The sequence below is a fragment of the Cygnus olor genome, chromosome Z, assembly GCF_009769625.2.
Source record: "Cygnus olor isolate bCygOlo1 chromosome Z, bCygOlo1.pri.v2, whole genome shotgun sequence".
NCBI classification, from domain to species: Eukaryota; Metazoa; Chordata; class Aves; order Anseriformes; family Anatidae; genus Cygnus; species Cygnus olor.
In genome coordinates, this window is record NC_049198.1 from 62,112,449 (window position 1) to 62,133,089 (window position 20,641).

At 38.1% G+C, this 20,641-nt stretch overlaps 1 protein-coding gene and 1 long non-coding RNA gene across 3 annotated transcripts in view; both read right to left on the reverse strand.

Annotated features, from left to right (window-relative positions):
- SNX24 (sorting nexin 24) overlaps nt 1-20,641 on the reverse strand; it is a 93,488-nt gene that overhangs the window by 59,941 nt on the left and 12,906 nt on the right. The window lies entirely within an intron of this gene.
- On the reverse strand, nt 1,742-10,723 carry LOC121061881. The gene is made up of 3 exons (XR_005815313.1): nt 10,515-10,723; nt 5,945-6,042; nt 1,742-4,332 (listed from the first exon to the last, which is right to left on the reverse strand). It is a non-coding gene; the product is annotated as an uncharacterized LOC121061881 (long non-coding RNA).

A 20,641-nucleotide genomic window follows, 5' to 3' on the forward strand; every position in this document is an offset into this window, starting at 1 on the left:
AGACGTATAAGTAAAAAACCTGCTACAGTTTTAAAAGGATGACACTTTCTTACTCCCTATTACATGTTGGCTTTGCAAGATCTTGACCATTAACTTTACATACAATTGCAATGTCCTACTGAAGCTGAACATAATATTTCTGACAGTAAAGATTAGCAGCACTTCTAATGGTCTTAAAGGAAGATAAGATGTATTACTGTAGTCTACAACGAGAAGATAATAGCTATAAAATTATTCCAGGAAAACACACACACAAAACAAAAAAACACCCTAGGACTAGAATGCTTTTGGAGGGTTATTGCTTTGTGTAACTATTACCCAGTATGCTGGGTTTTGAAAATGTCTTTCCAAAAGACAAGTCAACCCATCACACTGCAAAATAAATAGCTTGTAAAATTCTACCAATCTGAAATAGAAATAAGGATTGTAAAGTGTATAATCTTATTTTTAGATCTTTCTTTGCACTGAGGACAACATTTTATATCAAATCTAATTCTATATACATTTTTTCTTTTTTACTAAAGAAGCAATTGACAATTACTGCATACAAAACTCACTCAGTTTTTCTAGGGAAAAAAAAAGGCTATCACCAGATCTAGTGCCAAATCTGGCCAATTTAATAATTTCATCAGGAAGCCTATGTTAGATAACCACTGGAGCAGACGCCTGTAGAGGTTGTGGAGAAAGAAAAAAAAACAACAGGACAAGACCCTGAGCAATCTGATCTATGTTGGCTCTGCTTTGAGCAGGGGTGGTGGGCATACCTGGACCTCTTTGGGCCCCCGTCCACACAAATGACTATGGTTGTATGAAAGCTCCTTCCAAATAAAGAGACAAAGTGAAAGGATTAAAAACTGTTGCTTTTTTGTGCTTATGTGTTGGTTTGTTTCATTTTTTATTTAAAGACTGAGAGAGGATCCACTTATACATTCAAGACCTTTTTTTTTACCTTTATCACAAATCTGTAGTTTTGTGTTATTGAGAAGGTCTTTACACTTCAGCTATACAATTAATATGAAAAAATAAATTTATTGTTATCCATTAATCAATATCCTGAATCTGTTGTATCTGTGAAGATCCTGTTGCAATATCTTGAAGAAGGTAGGATGGGTGGCCGTCCTGCTTTTGGTTGAGATGTGATGAAAACAGTGGTGACAGCACACGGATGTGTCAGTTGTTGCAGAGCAGTGCTCACACAGCGCCAAGGATGTTTCAGCTTCTGGTGCTGCCCTGCCAGCAGGAGGCTGGGGACGCACCAGGAGATGGGAGGGGACACAGTCAGGACAGCTGGCCCAAACGGACCAAGGGGATATTCCATATATCGTCACGCTCAGCAATACAGTCTGGGGTAAAGAAGGAAGAAAGGGGGAACGTTCAGAGTGATGGTGTTTGTCTGCCCGAGGAACCATTGTGCATGCTCGGCCCTGCTTTTCCTGGGAGTGCCCGCTGATGGGAAGCAGTGAATGGATTCCTTGCTTTGCTTCACTTGTGCTTGCAGCTGTTGCTTTACCCAGTGAACTGTCTTTATCCCAACCATGGAGTTCTTGCGCTTTCACATTTCTGATCCTCTCCCCCATCCCACCTGGGAGGGTGAGCGAGCAGCTGGGTGGTGCTGAGCTGTTTGCTGGTGTTAAACCATGGAGATAACAGATATTCCCATTAGTTTCAACATCATTTTTCTTTCTAAGAACCTTTCATCTTTGCTACTAGGTACAGAAAAAGAAGACACATCCAGAAGTCACTGTTCATAGAGTAGTTTACTCACATTCTACAAAATCCTTTCTTAATTACAAATAACACTGGTTTGCTCAAACGGCAACTCAAAACAATCACAAGGAAATTGCAGACATGCCTCACTTTTGTGGTTCTTCCCATCTCTTCTGTAACTGGCACTGCTTTCTTACACGTTCATTATTTCCATTCTGGATGAGGATAACATTAACATACCATTTTAAGGGTTTTATAAACAAGGGAGAAATTTCTCAGATTGGAGGTTATCTAACAATACTTTCTTGTTGTTCACAGAATCACAGAAGTTGGAAGGGACCCACAAGGATCACCAAGTCCAACTCTTGGCTCCACACAGCACCACCCAAAAATCAGACCCTGTGTCTGAGAGCACTATCCAAACACTTCTTGAACTCCGGCAGCTTGGTGCCCCGACCACTGCCCTGGGGAGCCTGTCCCAGTGCCTGACCACTCTGGGTGAAGAACCTTTTCCTAACACTGCCATGAGGCCTCCCCTTAGTCTGCTCTGCTCTAGGTTTAACAAACCAAGGGACCTCAGGCACTCCTCATATGTCTTGCCCTCTGGACTCTTCTCCAACTTCATAGCCCTACTTTGGACACTCTCTAATAGTTTTATGTGGTGCCCAAAACTGCACTCAGTGCTTGAGGTGAGGCTGCAGCAGCGCAGAGCAGAACAGGACAGCCCCTTCCCCCGACCCGCTGGCAGTGCTGGGCCTGATGCACCCCAGGGTACAGCGGCCTCCTGGCTGCCAGGGCAAGCTGCTGGCTCATGGTCAACTTGCTGTCAACCAGAACCCCAGATTCCTTTCCTTGGGGCTGCTCTCCAGCTCCTCATCCACCAGTCTGTATGTACAGACAGGGTTGGCTGGCCCAAGAATCTGGCCCTTGTTCTTGTTACACTTCATATTACTGGTTATTGCTCAGCTTTCTAATTCGTCAAGATTTCTCTGCAAGGCCTTTCTGCCCTCAATAGAGTCAACAGATCCTCCTGATTTAGTGTCGTTTGCAAACTCACCTAGTGTGCATTTGAGTCCTGCATCCAAGTAATTTATGAGAATATGGAAGAGAGTTGGCCCTAAAATGGAGGTTCCTGGGGAACCCCACTAGTGACTGGCCACCAGCCTAATGTAACCCCATTTACTAGAACCTGCCAGCCAACTGTTCATCCATTACATTGTTATCATTGAACGGTATAGCACATTGCCAATTATTGCTAGTTATCTTTTGAACCTTTGTTAAGGTATTCTCAGTGTTATAAAAGCTACTGGGCTGAGAAGCTTCTTGGATTACCAATACATATTAATCGGCTGACAACACCAAGCTGAGTGGTGAGGTGAACACATCAAAAGGGAGACGCCATCTTACATCTCGACCCAGATGAGCTCGAAGAGTGGTGCCCTGGTTTCAGCTGGGATAGAGTTAATTTTTATCATAGTAGCTGGTATTGTGCTGCGTTCTGGATTTAAGATGAGAATAATGCTGATAACACACTGATGTTACAGTTGTTGCAGAGCAGTGCTTGCACTAAGCTGAGGACCTTTCAGCTTCTGGTGCTGCACTGCCAGCGAGGAGGCTGGGGGTGTAAAAAAGTAACTGATCGTGAATGTTTGGTAACTTTGACAAGGGAAAAAAGGGGAGAGAGAAAATGCTTTCATGCAAATTTGATTTCCCTATAATAATCTAGAGCTATTCTGCTAGAAGGAATTATCTCTGCAGGCTGGCAGCTGCAGTAGGCAGTAGATGTCCCGTGCTATGTGGTGTCATGCTGAATAATGAAACTGGGAGAGTTGGCTGGGTAGGGAGGACCACTGCTCGGCCTGTGGCTGGCTACTGGTCAGCAGGTGGTGAGCAATTGCAGCATTGTACATAACTTGCTTTATATTTTCTTTTATCATTATTATTCTCCCTTCCTTTTCTGTCTTATTAAACTGTCTTTATCTCAACCCACAAATTTTTACCCTTTTTTGTCACCAATTCTCTCCCCCATCCCACTATGGGTGCAGGAGAGTGAGTGAATGAACAGCTGTGTGGTGCTTAGCTGCCTTCTGGGTTAAACCACAAGTGGGCAACCAAGAACTGCCTGAAGCTGAACAAAGACAACTGCAAGGTCTTCCTTCACCTGGGATGACACAACCAAAAGTCCCAGTACAGGCTAACAGCTGTGTGGCCTTGCTGAAAGGGACCTGGGGATCCTGGTGGGCAGCAAGATGAACACAAGTCAGCATTGCACTGCTGCAGCAACAAAGGCAAATTGGATGCTGGGCTGCACCTGCAGAGGTGTTACAGGTAGAGATAGATACGTGATCATCCCACACTACTCAGTGCTTGTCAGGCAGCACCTGGACTACTGAGTCCAGTTCTGGTCCCCACAATTCAAAACAGACAGACAGACTGGAGAGGGTCCAAAGAAGGGCCACGAGGATGATCAAAATACCACAGAACCTGCTCTGTGAAAACAGACTGAAGGAGTTAGGTCTTTTCACCCTGGAGAAGAGGAGGTCCGGGGGAAGCTCATCACTTTATTCCAGTACTTAAAGGTTGGCCACAAAGAGGACAGAGGCTTTCTCTTCACAAGGATTTATGCTGCGAAGACAAGGGAAACCAAGTATGAGCTGCACCAGAAGTGGTTTTGTCTTGATATAAGAAGGAAATTATTTACAGTGAGAACAATCCATCACTGGAACAAAGTCCTCAGGGATGTTGTGGAGTCATCACTGGCAATTTTCAAGATGTGACCGGACAGGGTGTTAGATAATCTCATCCAGGCCCCCTTTTCCCACAGAAGATTGGACCTGATGATCTTTCAAGTTCTCTTCCAACCTGAGCTGTTCTAGTTCTATGACTATACAATGACAGTTTTTATTCAAGTTCTATATTATGTGATTGGGATTTAAGGCAAAGTTAAATGTATATCATGTAAATGTCCTGTTGGGTAGAAATAACGGTCTCCAGAAACACTGAAGATGTAAAAATAACCTTCACTAGGTAGGGTCTATTAAGAGGATAACTGAAGTAATGCATGGTCAAAACACCACAGAAGATGCAAAGACACCTCAATGACCTTTATCAACACAACAGCTCAGATACCTCCATGGAAAAGGAAAGCTTTTGGTGACAGAGCAGAAAAGAAACCTCTCTTAAAATACAAATCTTGTAAACACAAGCTTTTAAATCCAACTAATAATACTACAGGATGATTTATTTGCAGTGCAAGATCTGTATACATTGTAAAGTGTGTTCCCCCAGTTCTTAAATTTCGAAGTAGCACTATAACCACAAGCATCCAGTTATTACTGAAAACACTGCGCTTAATAAAAAAGTAAATAAATTGCTTGCTTGTAACAATAAGAAGCATCTAAAATATTAAACTTATCAGGAATAGAGCCTGAAAACAGTTCTAATGTTTTTGCTTCTTCTTAACAGAGGAATTCAAATGCCTTAAATTTTTGGTGAGAAGTCTCAGTAATGACTAAACAATGACCAAATACCTTTTCTCTTCTACCCCCTTCATACAGACTGGCTCATAGTGCTGTCATAACAACCTCTACAAACATTCTTCTGCAGATTGTGGTCCAGTCTAAAATAAGAACTTCAAACATGTTTCCTCTGCCCCCTACTTCATGTTTCAAGGTGTTTTAATCAGTGCAAAGTTGTACTTTCTTGACTTTTTGTTAGTGCTAAGAAAAAAGAACTTTGACTAAAAAAACCTCAAGTGACTTGCTTCCAAATCAGATTTGTACTGTCCCCTCTCAAGACACCTATTTACATGAAATCTCTTATAGTTTCTCTGGCTGTATAAAATGCAGATGCCACTGCACATCAGGCCTGTGTTTGCCTCTTTGCACAGACAGTCCAAAACAGTTTTCCTGATCTGTTTCAACTTGAAATGTTGTCAATATATGGATTGTCTTGCTTTCTAATTCAGTGAAAAATCTAGTTTTCCATTAGTCTCTGCCTTTCTAATTTTCGATACAGCTTTACTAAATGTAATTATTAAAGGCAGATTCAAGAAAGCAATTACTGAGCTACTGGTTTGTATCTCTGAAGTCTTAATAAGGAACAAGAAGTTGAAGTGACAGAAACACTGCAAAATCTGTAAATAAAAAAATATATCTGACCATATGTTTATTTTGATACATACAATACACAGAGAAAAAACAGAAGGATATGGAAAATTGATATAATCAGAACATACCTGGGGCAACTACACAATTGCCTGTTATCCGAAATCTTTGTGTCACTGCAGTATATTTAGGATTGCAAGAGTATTTCAGAACTGTTGCAGAAAAAGGTCTAGAAAAAATTTAAAAGCATAATAAATTGAGAGTGAGACTGTGAACGATGGGAAAGTGGAATTTTACAATATTCATTTGGGGATTTTCAAGGTATTCTGGAGGTTACAATATTTAGAGGGGTTATACTGGATTATGATATCTGTAATCTTACTTGCCAGTACTAGTTGCCAAATATTCCAAATAAAATAAAGGTGATTTTGTAAAATAAATTAAAAAAAATAATAATACACAGTAGACTCATTTAAAATCTACTAAAAAGTATCTTAAAGCACTAAGTTGCATCACAGACCTCATGCTAGCTTCTAGAGATCGTCAACCACCATTTTCAAGATATGAGTCCAGACACACAAGACTGAAGCTAAAATAATTTCCTTCTACGTAATGATTTCCTTCCCCACCCAAGTCAATCTTCTCCCTTTCTTCCCCACAAAAAGTGGCCACTATGAGATCAGACAAAAAAGTCTCGTTTAGTAGCTGTACCTTGACACTACTATGTTTTTGTAGCAATATTCTATGCACCCTAACATTGTTTACATCATTTTGGTCATTTCATGTGCTGGAAACAGGAATGTTCCTCATTTGCAAAGCAACAATACTGCCCCTGAGTGAGCTGATGAGCCAGATAAAGATAAGAAGTCAAGTTAAAATCATTTTTCTGATTTAAAATAAACAGCCTACATAGAAAACTTGTAGGAGCCTCCCTTCCATCTCAAGACTCATAGGTTTGTCATATTCAGCAAATGAATTTAGCCATGCTGGCAGAGTAGCAATTACTGATTTAGCAACACCTACTTTACTTTCCATTGCACTTCTTGCAAACAATCTGTAATGGCAGATGAGCACATAGCCATTCCTTGCATATAACAAAAAGGTAAGTCACACCAAATAATTAACAATATAAAGGACAGGCAGAGGTAAGACCTGGCATCTGAGAAAATATGGATGCAGTTAATTTACGGTGTTTCTCCTTGACTATTTTAAAATCTAGATTCATGCCTCTCTCAGAAGACCCACCGTAGGTTTCCCAGCTGAGGAGAGCTACTGTTGGGAAGTCCTGTAAGAAAACCCATGGAGATGTGGAGCTGATACATGTCCTGAAAGCCTAAACCAAGGACTACAGAAGTCAATGGGAATTCTAACTCACGTCAGCCGAAACATGGTACACACAGGGCAGTACAGTAAGTGACTGGTGAAGATCGAATCTCCAGTGTAAAAGAACTGGCCACATGACAAACACTCAAAGCCTGCTGCAGATCTGAATTCACAAGCTTTTCTTCACACAACTCATGCTCCAGTGTCATGGGTAAGAACATTGAAAAAATTACAATACCATGCAGGCAGTGAAACCTAAACTAGACAGGACAGGTAGTTCATTATAGACACACATACACATGCGTGCTATGACACAAAGAAAACACCCTTGTATTCTAAGCAGCTTTACCAGTGGCCAGGAGCAGAAGAGTGGAAGGATATATCAGTAAGATTAGTATTACAAATACCTTAGAACTACTACATCAAAATCTTTGTTTGTTTGTTTTTTAAGCAGATCTCATTTTACTAATGTATTTGCTTTCCCTTTAAAATCACAACTTCCATGTTTGCCTTTTTATGCAGAAGCAAAAATGGTAAATATAAGACATCTATGCTACTTAAGAATAATCAAATCAATGCTCAAGACAAAAAGTCAAATACTATGCTCTTACTTAAATTTCTATCTAGCTCCTTCCAGAAAACTGAGGTCTGGAATTTGTGTTGTAAATTTCTTATGTTAAAATTGGAACAACCCATGAACCCACTATTCATGAATTATATATGTAATACAGAGTAGTACTAAGCTCATTTCTCTTTTTATTAACACCTACAACAGCTGATCTGCTGTTGGAATCACGAAGTATGACCAAAAATTTCAAATAAGAATTAAATTGCACAGCTCACCTACAATTCAACGCAGTGATACATATCTATTTTCATTACTACTCTACTATCAGTTTTGAAAACTACTTTAAAAACATTTCAAAATTAAAACAAAAACAAAACACCACCAACAACAAATAAAAAACAACCAAACAAAAACCCAACACAACACAAAAACACGCTCAGGTTTTTGATCCTGTAGTTCAGTAACAAAAACCTGAATTCTCTGATGGAAGTGAATTCTTTGATGAAAGAGTATGTCACCATGACTAGAGATCACACCATACTGTCCAGGAGAAAAAATTCAGTACTTATTAAACTTGCCTTTATTTTATCAGCAGTTAGGACCCAAGACTTAGTGTCAAAAGACAAGAATAAAATAGAAGTAACTTGTAAGTGGGCCATTTAAACATTGTGTCCTGTGATACAAAAAGCCCTTTTTTTCCTCTTCAGTCTTTTTGAATGATTGACTCATGTAAAAGCCACAAGCATTTTGTTGCATGCTTATGGAAAATGAAAAATCTTGTCTACAGCAATACCATATCATTTATACACAGCAGACATCATCTGTCATTTCTGTCTATCCCAGCAGTACACCACCTCTCGCACTTCTCTCTTTAGTCTAGGTGAGCTGTCAAGTTTCTAGTTTCTGACGTGTATTTACATCATTCAATGACATCTGACAGTAGTGAAAGGCCACAGAAAACTGCTTATTGATCAGAGCAAAACTAGTTGACGGAACAGATGAGGTTGTATCCCAGAAATGCAGCCACACTCAGGTGATGACATTTTGCTCCCTTGTATACAAGTGCTTAATGGAATACAACTTCATTATATCATGCCACTAGTGCTTAAAGAATTGCAGTTCTCATGAGTGTTTCTTCTATGCGGTGATGAGGACAATCTATTTGTACTGGTACCAATGTATTACTAACCTGATTTGTTCATGAACACTTGCAAACTACCAGCCAATGTGTCCTGATGAATATACTAAGAGACACTGAAGACTCAATCTTGCCAAAATCTAATTGAGCTGACCTTTTTAAAAAAGATGGAATTACCATTTAGGGAGTGAGAACTACTCAAGATTTACTTCTGTAGAATTCTGTACTGCTTAGTAAAGACATTTTAAATGACCATTTTTGTGCTTGGGACTGGTACAGTTTCCCAATGGAAGTGATAACTGATCATTAGTATTTCAGAGGTTATTATATCAACTTGTATGAGAGTCTTTCAAACTGTATTGATTTAAATGCTGAAGAGTTCTTGGGCAGAGTCTCTCCATACACACTGTCCTAAAACTAAAACATTCATTTTCTTAATTTTATTACTTTCCTCTTTTTGTTACCTTGAATAGAAAATCGTGTCAGTGTAAACTCATTTTCCACATAGCAACCTGTAAGGATGTAACTACATAACCATTCCTTACAGAATCTACATTTACATTAGCAGTCTAAATGAAAGACTCAGAGTAGTCTTAGCACAAAGTAAACAGAAAAGACTCAAAAAAGCCAGCATGTTAACTGAATAACTTTAAATCATAAAACTCTAGGGGTGCACTGACAACAGAACAGTCCTCAGAAGATCTTGCTCTTCATGTTATATCTTAGAGTAGAAAGAAGCAAGTAAGTCTTTGAAACAAAGAAGAAAATCTAGAGGGGAAAAAGATGGTCCAAGAGTCACTCTTCACGATTGGTAAGTGTCGCTCAGCCTAAGAAGTAAAGACATGCACATAATTTAGCTACTTATAATTTAAAACAGTTTTCAGATTCAAAACAAATCTATTGGCCACCTCAGACACTCATAAAATTCTTTCCATTTCAAAGGGGAAGAGATAAAAGACTCTTAGAGAAGGCATTTCCCTTGATTTAGACAAGCAGCATGAGACCAAAGGTTGACTAAATCCATGTCCTACATAACTAAAGAAATCTATGCTTTAAAAATATCAGAGAAATGCAAGTGAATATTGTAAATTAGTATATCTTCTGCTATTTCTCAGTAGAAACAATGTGGACAATCCCATATACCACATATAAACAAAGTGAAAAGATGGCAACAGTCCTGCTATTTTCATCTCTCTTGAATCACTGAAACTTTTCTCAGACAAAAATACTAACAGTTAGAAAAGTCTTCTTTTCTTGGTGTTCTTGTAACACACTTACTGCAAAAAATCTAGAAGAATTTTGCTTTGATACTGAAAAAAGTCTTGGGGTAAGCTAAGATTTTGGATACTATCTGGATAATTTTGGATAAAATTTCAGGTAGAGAACAACTACTTTTCCTGCTGTAATGAAACTTCCCAATTTCTTCTCAAAAGGAGATAACCCCCCGCCACACACACACACAGAGCAACTGCAAGACTATTTATTCTATTAACCTTGGCAGAATACTTTTTTTGCCTGCTCCCCTCCCTCCAACCCCACCCTGAAGCAAGTGAATTGATCTCACTGAAAATCAGTAAGAATTTGAATGTGCATTACCTGTAACTGAACATTTCAGCCCAGAAGCTGATATTTACAATGACTCAGAAAAATGAAATCAAAGACTTAATCTTACCAAATGGTTTTCAAATATATCTTCAACATTTTCACACAGTTAGTTCTGCATAGGTCTAGTAGTAATTCCATGATCTCAGATACTATGGTTAGCTGTCAGCATTTGTTTGCACATACACAAAAACAAACATATTTAATATGTAGAGATCTAAGGGGAAAATGAAAGAAAAAAACAGTCACCTTCAATATACGTGATGCCAAATGTCTAAAAAGCAAACTCTGTAATCTTCTTAAAGTTGGTGGGAAGGGAAGAGGAAGTATTTCAGACAATGGACAGTATAGATAGGATGCTACTTTATGTATATTTAAGAAGCTTATTTTATCAGTGACTTTTTTTTTAAACAAAGAAAAAAGAGGCAAAGAAGTTTTCTGCATTTCTGCCATAAAATCCCCTGCTACATAAACTTTTATTCATAAGAAATCTAAAATTATCAGGAAGAATATCTTTAGACAAGACGTTGCAGACAAATTACATTTCGTCCTTTCCAAGTCTCGTTCTTGTACATTGTGCTTATACAGAAAACAGGAAATTCTCTTCATCTCAGTTGTCTGATACGCATAAATATCTGGGCTCAAAGCCTTGACACTGATACTGATGATGGCAGCAATTCATAACCAATTATGAAAAAAAAAAAACACCCAAACCAAAGCAAACCTACTTTAAAATTAACCCTGGATCTAGAACTGTCTGTTTTATTGGAAGTACAAAGCATCTATACAAAGCACAAGAAACATCTCTCTTCATTTAGTAACTTACTTTGAGTTGCCCTGAAAATCAGGGATACGCTACTTAGTATTTATTCCCAACTTTTGTTTGACATACCTTGGAGAGAGTTCTCTCAGGAAAAGCAAGAAGCTATGTATTTCTACTGTAATAGAGTAGGAGCTAAGAGGACTGGAAACACAGACTGTATGACAGGCTGTTGACATGGATACATGAAGACATGCAGAATTTGAAAGAGAATTACAATAAACACACTTTGCTATTTCAGTCTTTAGATAACATACACCAACTTTCACATGTGATAGCTACAACTTAATTCCTTTTAGGTCCAGCTCTTATTTTTCTAAAGCAATTACCAGCTCCTAACTGCAGCATGCAATAATCTAAATGATTTGCTCATATTTAGGACATTACTTTAATATTCCTTTATTTTATTACAGGAAAACATCCATCACAGGCATGTTTCTGCTTCAGAAGAGACAGAAGACTTTTCCTTCCCTGTGAATGATTCACAGAAAGCCTACATCACTGCATCTGACTTCAAAAGAACAGAAACTGACTCTTTATGACAGGGATATATGAACAGGGTAAATGCCCAAGCCATTGCTCAAAGCATGCCTGTAGCAGTATCATCACTTCTTTCCAGACAGGCACACTAAGCTGAAGCAATGACTTTTGTTTTCCTGGTTAAACTCAATGGAGTTAAAGTCAAAGTCAAAAGAAAAACTAATACTTGGATTCATTATGCATCAGAGGCATCTTTCTTTGCTAGTGTAAAAGTATAGATTTTAGTGCCATAGGCTGTTGTCTTTAAAAAGGTTTACAATAAGCCAAGAACCTAACATTCTTAAAAGGAATCCTGAAAGACTATGAAAAACACGTGCATGTGGTCACAAACACTTACAATGTTTACTAATTTACGGTAATTTACAGTTCTCTCTGCTGTTTTGAATCCCAAAGCATTAGTCACTACAGCATGTATCACAATGAGATCTTTCCATTGCAAAACATGCCACTCAGAGAAGGTCTCGTCTTTACACTGAAGGCACATAATTCTTGAGGCTCTACGACAACTTCTGCAGTGTACTTCCATGGTTTTTTTTGCACCTTCTTCCAGCTTCAACATTACTCTGTTCCTTGCCGAAATTACTGATTTGTCTTCCGTACAGGGCACAAGCGGGAACATCTAAAACCAGTACAACATTTTCTACTCTACGATGTAGAAAAATCTTTCCTCCCTGGTGGGTGGCTTCCATGTTGTCAACACTCAGTTCTATTACTGTTTGGGATTCTTTTTTTGTTTATTTTTGTTTTTTCATTTTAACTTTTTTTTAAGTTAAGATAGGTGGGTGTACACATACACCTGAAAATCAGATCAAGTTTTTAAAAAAGGCATGTAACAACAACTGTGACTGAAGAAACAAGCCTGAATATAACCAAAACTTGTATGTGTAGAAAACCAGGTAAACCAAAAGAATAACACATTCATTTAAAACCATAGCAACACTGCTGCAAGCAATAAAGTGATAAAATATTTTTATCCTTCCAGAATCCTGGAAACAATTTCCTTTGACTGGTCCGAACACACGAATTTGGTGCTCCTGTCAAAATACTTAAAAAAAAAAAAACATTATTTGGGTATATTTTGGAGAGAGATGATACTATTTCTAACATGGACAAAGAAGCAAAATTACTCTGTTTTCCTGGTTATCTGGTTTACCAAGTTGTTATTTGAAAGTGTAGTTCAGTATGCTGATATTTTGTCATACTACTAATTTGTGTTGGACCTCTGAACTCTCATTGAAAGCCTTATTTCAATCCTTGGAACAGATAGGTTTTTTTTGAAGAAAGAATTGCAACTGCAAGAAGTAATACAATCAAGCATTTGCTCTAACAAAATATTCCTTATTAAAAGAACATACATTACTCTCCTAATTATCACTACTCAATTATCATTAACCATCAGAATAAATCATGTGTAGGTCAGGTTTAGTACTATGTACAACTGTAACTATTAGAATTACCTAACTGAAACTAATAACCTCAGTTTCTAGCATGTCAGCAACATATCACTAACATGAACCACTGCAGATTATCACTATGTACTCATCTGCTGGAGAGGCAAAAATATTCAATTTTTTTTTTTTTTTTTATAAATATAATGAAAGTTAATAGTGTTTGAAATGAAAATGGCAGCGGGTTTTTGTTTCAAAGACCAGTTCTGATGAAATAAAGGTGTTAAAATGTTAAGCTTAAATGACCAGAACAACCAGTATTCTTGGGGGCAGGTGGAAACAAGAAAAGCTGTCATTCCTTTAAGCTATAATGACTTCACTGGAGATGCAGTGAACAAACATTACAAGAAGGAAAAAACAAATAATCTCATGCTACGCTACAAAATTCTTACTGTGGAGTTGAACTCGTCTTATTAATTCAAGTAACAGTTGCTGAAAAGTTGGTTATAGCATTTTGTTACAGGATTGTTAATTTTTTTATTCTACGCTAATCAAATATTTATCAGTCATTTTAAAACATTTCTGTGCTTGTGAGATATCACTCTTTAGAATGCTTAATCAACCAAAATACCTGTTTTGTAAAATAAATATACTATGTAAAGAACGATGCTCTTTTCTACCACTTTGTTTATCCCAGCCCTCAATGCTATATAATGCCTGGAAAAGGGAAGACGGTTAAGGAAAGGAAGAAGCAAAGATATTCCTCATTGTAATGCACAAATTACCGAAATCACTAAAATTTCAACCTAATTATGGAAAAAGATGATGCTTGTGCAGACCTTTGGTTCTGTTGTCAGAGTGCAATGCATTTAAAAGTGATCTGCACAAGTTTTCAGATACTGCTTATCAATCAATTTAAACATACTTCTGCAGGCACAGAAAAACAAGCAATGCTACCACTTCATTACCTTTACTACCATTACTTCATACCTTCCTATCTCCTTCTGCTCCCATCTGCTGTTGTACCAGTATTACAGAAATTAACCAGTTTAATCCTGACAGGCAGAGAGTATGAGGATTATTGTTGCAAAGAAGAGTAAAAAGATGTTCTTACTCTTCATCTCAGTTTTAACCAACTCTACATGGTTCTTTATGCTTTTCTGAAGCAAATTGCCAGACCACTGTGACCTGCCCAAATCCAGGAACTGAGACATTAGTTTTGGAACTCACTGGGGTGATTTTCCTGGAAAACAGGAATTTCTCCACAGACCATTTAATATGAAGATTCCTTCTGGCTTCAACATTGAGATAAGACTCAAGATAACACATGTAAGCACCTACTGGCACAACTGTGGCACAGAATAATGCGCATACAGAAACTACTGCAATAAGTCTGGAAAAAGAGATTAGGTGGAGGACATGAAAATTAACAGACAAGCTAGCTCCATATAATTATGTGCAATGTATCCCTCATTAAGAAATTCCAGTAAGTAATACAAATAACAAATCTTAGTCTTCCTATTTCACTTAAAACTTGATAAACAATTGATTTATGAGAAGATCAGGTTGTTCATATTCTTTCATCCCTATCCACCCTTATACAGAAAATATTTCAAATCCTTAGATATAGATTTTATGGAAGGAAGAGGGATATTTCTCAGCATTGCCATTACAGAAAAACTAGAAACAGATGGATCTTATATATTGGTTTGATGTGACCACATTGATTATCAACTAGTTGCATGATTAACCACCAGACTTGGGCAGGATATTATCAACCATCTATTTCTCTTTAGAGATACACACTTTAGAAGGAAAAACATGCTTGGTATCTTTCCACTGAACTTGTCAAAAATGGCCTTAAAGTTCGCTTTTTGAGTGAAATAGAAGAAAACATCACTGAAGCATTTATGTGGTCCATTGATCCGTCTCACCAGACTTTACCAGCCTCTTTTCAGAATTTTAGGGAACAGAAGTGCAGCAGCTCCAACCAGAGCTGCTTTCAAACCACTCAGCTTTTCTTCAAGATGTTAAGATTGACTCTCTCAAAGTCAACTCTGAAGCTGTATCAAGTTAGACATCCAGTATCTGACATATGCAACTCTTTTCAGTTAGCTTATGAAATGTTAAAATGCATGTCATGACATGCATTTGAATGTCATAATATGCATTTGAATGTCATAACATGAAATGTTCTTTATGTTTGGTACAGACAGCCCCAACTCAAATATAATAGAATCATATAATAAATAACAAGTACAATTCTTCTCTAGAATTTACTCTTTTCAAGTATGTTAGCATATGCAATTTAAAAAAAAGTAATTCAAGTGACTTACGTACTTCCTAAATTCAATGCATACATAGAGTGACCCCTACCGGTCTGCTAGGCACCCGAGCAAAGATAAAAACCAAAAGAAACCATCACTCCTGGGAATGAATCTGCCCTAATTTACAGGGGCAAACATCAGGTAAAGAATTTACATATTTCATTCAAGTTACAGCATGACTGATACTAATAATTCAGAGGCAAAAATACTCCAGTCATCCTATGGACTCTTAAAAATTAATTCCTCCTTTTAATACAAGTAACAAAATAAACAAGCAGAGGGCTTGTAAAGAATGCTTACCATACATATACCTCTTTCTGTGGCTGACAGACATTATTATTAAGAGTTTAAATGTTTCCCCAAAAATTTCTTTAAAAACACCTAGGAGAAATAAACTTCAGTCTACTAGTTTTTAAATGAGAAAAATATATACTTACCATGCTTTCCCAATTAAACATGAGTAGTAATTACTACAATAAGCCCCCATGAATCAGACTAATTTTGCTACTGTTTATATTATACATAACACACAAAGTCATGGAATTATCTAATTATTTGTCTAAATGCTATCTGGTTTCATACACAACTATCTAATAAGCCAGGAGACCAATAATGTGCTCTGACATTGATCACCTAATCAATGTCACACGTATCACCTAATATACCATATATTAATTTAAACAAAGTCTTAAAAATATGTCTGTTTATTTGAAGTGCTGAATGTTCACTTTTTTTAAAATAAATTATATATTAGACACACACTATGTGAAGTCATTACCCAGCTAGGCTCAAAACTGACTTGAAAACAGTAAAGCTTGCACTAAATGTGAATTCTCAGTGCATTTCTTTGACCATCAAGCTTTTTAATAACAAACACATATAATTACAACATAAAGCATGCAGGAGATTCACCAAACAAGAGGAACATTTGCCTTTGACTTCATTTCAGCCAGTATTCATTTCAAGAATCTAGTACTAGAAAGCAATGTTAATTGCCACTCCTAAAGGAAACCTTTGCTCAGAAAGCTTAAGAGACAAAAATTCAACATTCTCTCCCTGCTTAAAAATTCCTGCAAATTAAGAGAAATATTCTGTAGCTATTGAAAATTTCTACTGCATCTAAACCAAGTCAGCCCACTGCTGCACAATACTTATTCATACCAGGAGCTCACAAAAAACACCACTAGTTCCGGATGCTCAGGGGTAGCTGGAACCTGGGGGCAAAATCTGGACCTCTGAACTCTCAGCGGTCACGTGCAGTCTAGCCTACACCCTGACTCTTCATTTCTGACCACTCAAGGCTGTTGAAGCGAACAATCACAGCCCAAAGTTGTTTTTGAAATGCATTCAGCCAGTGCTAATTTAGCACACCAAATCCCTAGGGTCTTCAACAGGATCTCCACATGTTATAGAGATTTTTTTGGGGGGGAGCCATATTTAAATATTTACAATGTTACACAAAGAAGAATAAAAAAAAAAAACAACGACATGCTATGAAATATTTAAGAAAACTGTAACTTCACATTTTTTTCAAAACCAAACAGTGAACTTTGCTATTATTTCTGCTGAAATACACAGAGCACTACAACATCCTCTGTGAAAGTATAAAATGTAGACATTATTATGTTGAAAAAAACAAAAACGAAATAACATTGAGGTTAAAAGTCATGCATTCCAAAGACACGAACATCAAGAAATAACATATAATTTAATCAATCCCTTAGTGCTTAATGCCTCAGAGATAATTAAAAACTTACTTCTCATGATCTTGGTGCCTTTCAGTGAGCAAGTGCTCCAATTTTGTCGTGGTCTGCCTTGCTCATCATATTTGATCACAGGCCTGGCAAGTGCCACGTTAAACGTGAACTGAACCAAGCATTACCAACTTCCTTATCACCCTTTTTTCTGCTGTATCCTTACTGGACTATGCCAGCTCTTCACAAAAATCAAATACAAGTAATACTACTGTCATCTTGTGTGAATGTGGACATAACACACTGAAACACTTAATTCAAAAAACTTTAGAAACATTTGCTAATTCCAGACATCCAATTTGCGATACCAAGGAGTAAATCTGGCAGAAAGCTTCTCTAGGAAATGATTTACCAAACCTGTGCAGTTCAACTAAGAATCCGCTGCCATCCAGGTGTCTTCAGAGAGAGTGTCAAAAGTCATCAGAGGAGTTGCCAGGGCAAGGGAAAATCATGTGCACAGCTTTGAGACAAACCTAAGAGACAGATCTCAAGAGGGCCAAGCACTGTTAGAAGTGTAGCCTGAGGTGAGCCTGGTCCTTCCCACAACCTGTCAAAAAGTTGAAGAACTTAAATTTTCAAAACCTTTGTCCCCTGTAGTCTGCTTGGTGAAACACGGAGTCTGTAGCTTTGTATTACATCAAAAATGTGACTGTTTCCAAGCTGTTTGCACTAACAGAAGGGGCATAACCCTATTAAAAACCATTACTCCCTTTTTATGGTAGTAAAAAGTAATGTAATGCCAAAGCTGTTGCCAAGCCGGCTCCAGTACCAGACATGTAACTGCATCAGTAGTCTGCTCTGATCAAACCACAGCTTTTTACCTGTACCAGGTTCCAAGACCTGATCTCTGTTCAGCAGTGCAAAGCCATGCAGTGACTGCAGGGATGTAAGAGCATATTTGGCTGGTTTGGGAATTTCCACAAACTCCTTTTCAGAGCGTGCTCTCATGGTACCTTGTCTCTCCTGCAGATTTGAGTGTCCAAAGGACCTCTCCAGCAACGCGTGGGCAGTCTGTGCATGCACTGAGCTCTTGGGGAAAAAACCACTCATGGAGGCCTGGACATTAACCAGTAATCAAAATCAAATCTTCTGTCTTGTGTTAGATCTCTCCAAACAAGCTAGTGCTGAAACTGTTCTTAAGAAAAAAAAATATAATAATATTTTGTTCTTCTAGTTAAGTGCCTCGATGATCCAGCATTTAGGCCTCCAGTCAAAAAGGCTGTCAGCCACTACACAAATTGCCTGGCTACTCACTTGCCTCCCCTGATAAATCGATCAATCAGTCCCCAACACTCCTCTGCAAATCTGCTGATGATTTGTAAATGGAATCATGTTTCACTGTCTACAAAATAAGAATTAAGAACTGTTATAATGCAGGAGGCAGAAAGGGGCTTCCGTCATTTGCAACCTCAGCCTGAGTAAATGTTGACTCTTATTGCCTACTTATCACACCGCCCCCCATAATCTCACCCTGTTTCCTTAAGAAATACAGAAATTGCCTGCAAAGCAATGTCCTACAAGGAATAAAGATCTTTCATCTTAGTCACCTTCTTTGTTAATAACTGTGATCCTTGCGTACTAAGGATTTCTAATTCAGTCAGCACCAAACAGCTGCTATGCCAAGGACAGCAGTGAAATACAAGGGTCAGTACAGAAATACAAGGTTAGTGGTCAGGCCAGAAGCACATTGCCACACTGCTGCACACCCAATGTTCTGCACCAAGCCTTCTTTTTTAAAGTATTAGTCTTGCAGGAACTGCTGAAGATTTTTGGTTGTTTCCTTGGTGTTAAAGGCAAAAAGCTATATCTAAATATAAACAATAAATTAATTACAGACATTGAGAATAAAATGAAACTAAGCAACCTGTGGATGTGTCTAAGAGCAGCAAAAGGGAACCAGAATGGCAGGTGGCATAACACTGCTTTATTGCCTTGCTCTACTGTGACTTCTGGCAAAACATATGGTCTGAGATGCAACAGAGCGTGTTAGAGCTCAACAGAACACACATAGGACCAAGCACACAAGAACTTTCCGAAAATCCATTACATAGTGGTAGCAGCTCCTTCATTAGGCCAGGGGCAAGGTCAGCACTAACAGGGAACATGCAAGAAATGTCAGGCAAAGACGATAGCACTAATCTTTAAGCACCAAAGTCCACATTGGCAAGGAAGAGCATACCCATGAAGTTAAAAACAGGTACTTAATGCATTAACTAAATTCAAGATTAGCTGTTATCTTCAGTAAGCTCTGCAGGTAGTCAGTGCAGCAACAACAGCCACTATACAAATCCCCCTGGAATACTCTGTTACTCTTTAAAACAGAGATCTCTGATCAGCACCTGAAAACTCTTGATGGTAACTGGTACAAATTGCTTGGTTTTTGTTCTTTGATTTCTGTCATCAGGAAATGTGAAGACTCTTCTAACTTTCCAAACTTGTATAAGCTGCCTTCAAGTCTCTTCAGATCAGACAGGATTGAGGTAGAACACATCTGTGCTTTCAGCTGGTAACTCTGGGAAAGGCTCCTGCAGGGCCTTCCCCTCTTATAACAACCTACCTGTATCCTTTTTTTTTTTTTTTTTTTTTTTTTTCTACCAGACAGGTGAGAATCATAGAATGGTTTGGATTGGAAGGGACTTTAAAGATCGTCTAATTCCAACCCCTCTGCCATGGACAGGAACAAAGGGATGGACAACCAGAGCTCTGATCAGCCCTACTGCCATTCCTGTCCCTGTGGTGCTTTCTGCTTCACAGGTAAAACACCAGTCTAGGCATCTCTTCATAATCCAGCCATCTAGCAATTTAAACATTTGAAGAGCTTACATTTTATGGCAGAAACTGTATACAGGAAGAGGTGCACTGAGGTAAGAGTCAAAACAAATATTTTTCATTTCTTTACTAGCTTATAGAGTCAGATGTTTCCCCCCACCCCGGGTCTGCACCTCCCTTCATTGCTATGTACATGTACAGTTATAGAAACAGATACACTTGGTCCAGTTCTGCACTGTTACTGTTTGTAAGTCTGAAGTACTAAACAAATAAGCACCAGGGTCAGTGTAAACACTGAACTTTACTGAAAGCTTTACTTGCTTTACTAAATAGTATTAGCAGTGTTTAAACAAGGCACAAAAAAAAATAATCTAATGCGACAAGCCTGCCCCAATCACTGCACTCGCCTCAAAATTTAATGCTACTTGGGAACAGGAAAGAACTACCTCCAGGAAGACCTTGCAAAAGGCTAAGAAAAGAAAAGATGTTTCTTCTCTACCTGGAGAGGTAGCAGCTCATGATTGTTTCCGTGACCATTCCACTATGAGAACCTCTAATATTTCCAAGGGGAAGAGAACACAGCTACTCCAGGTGAACTC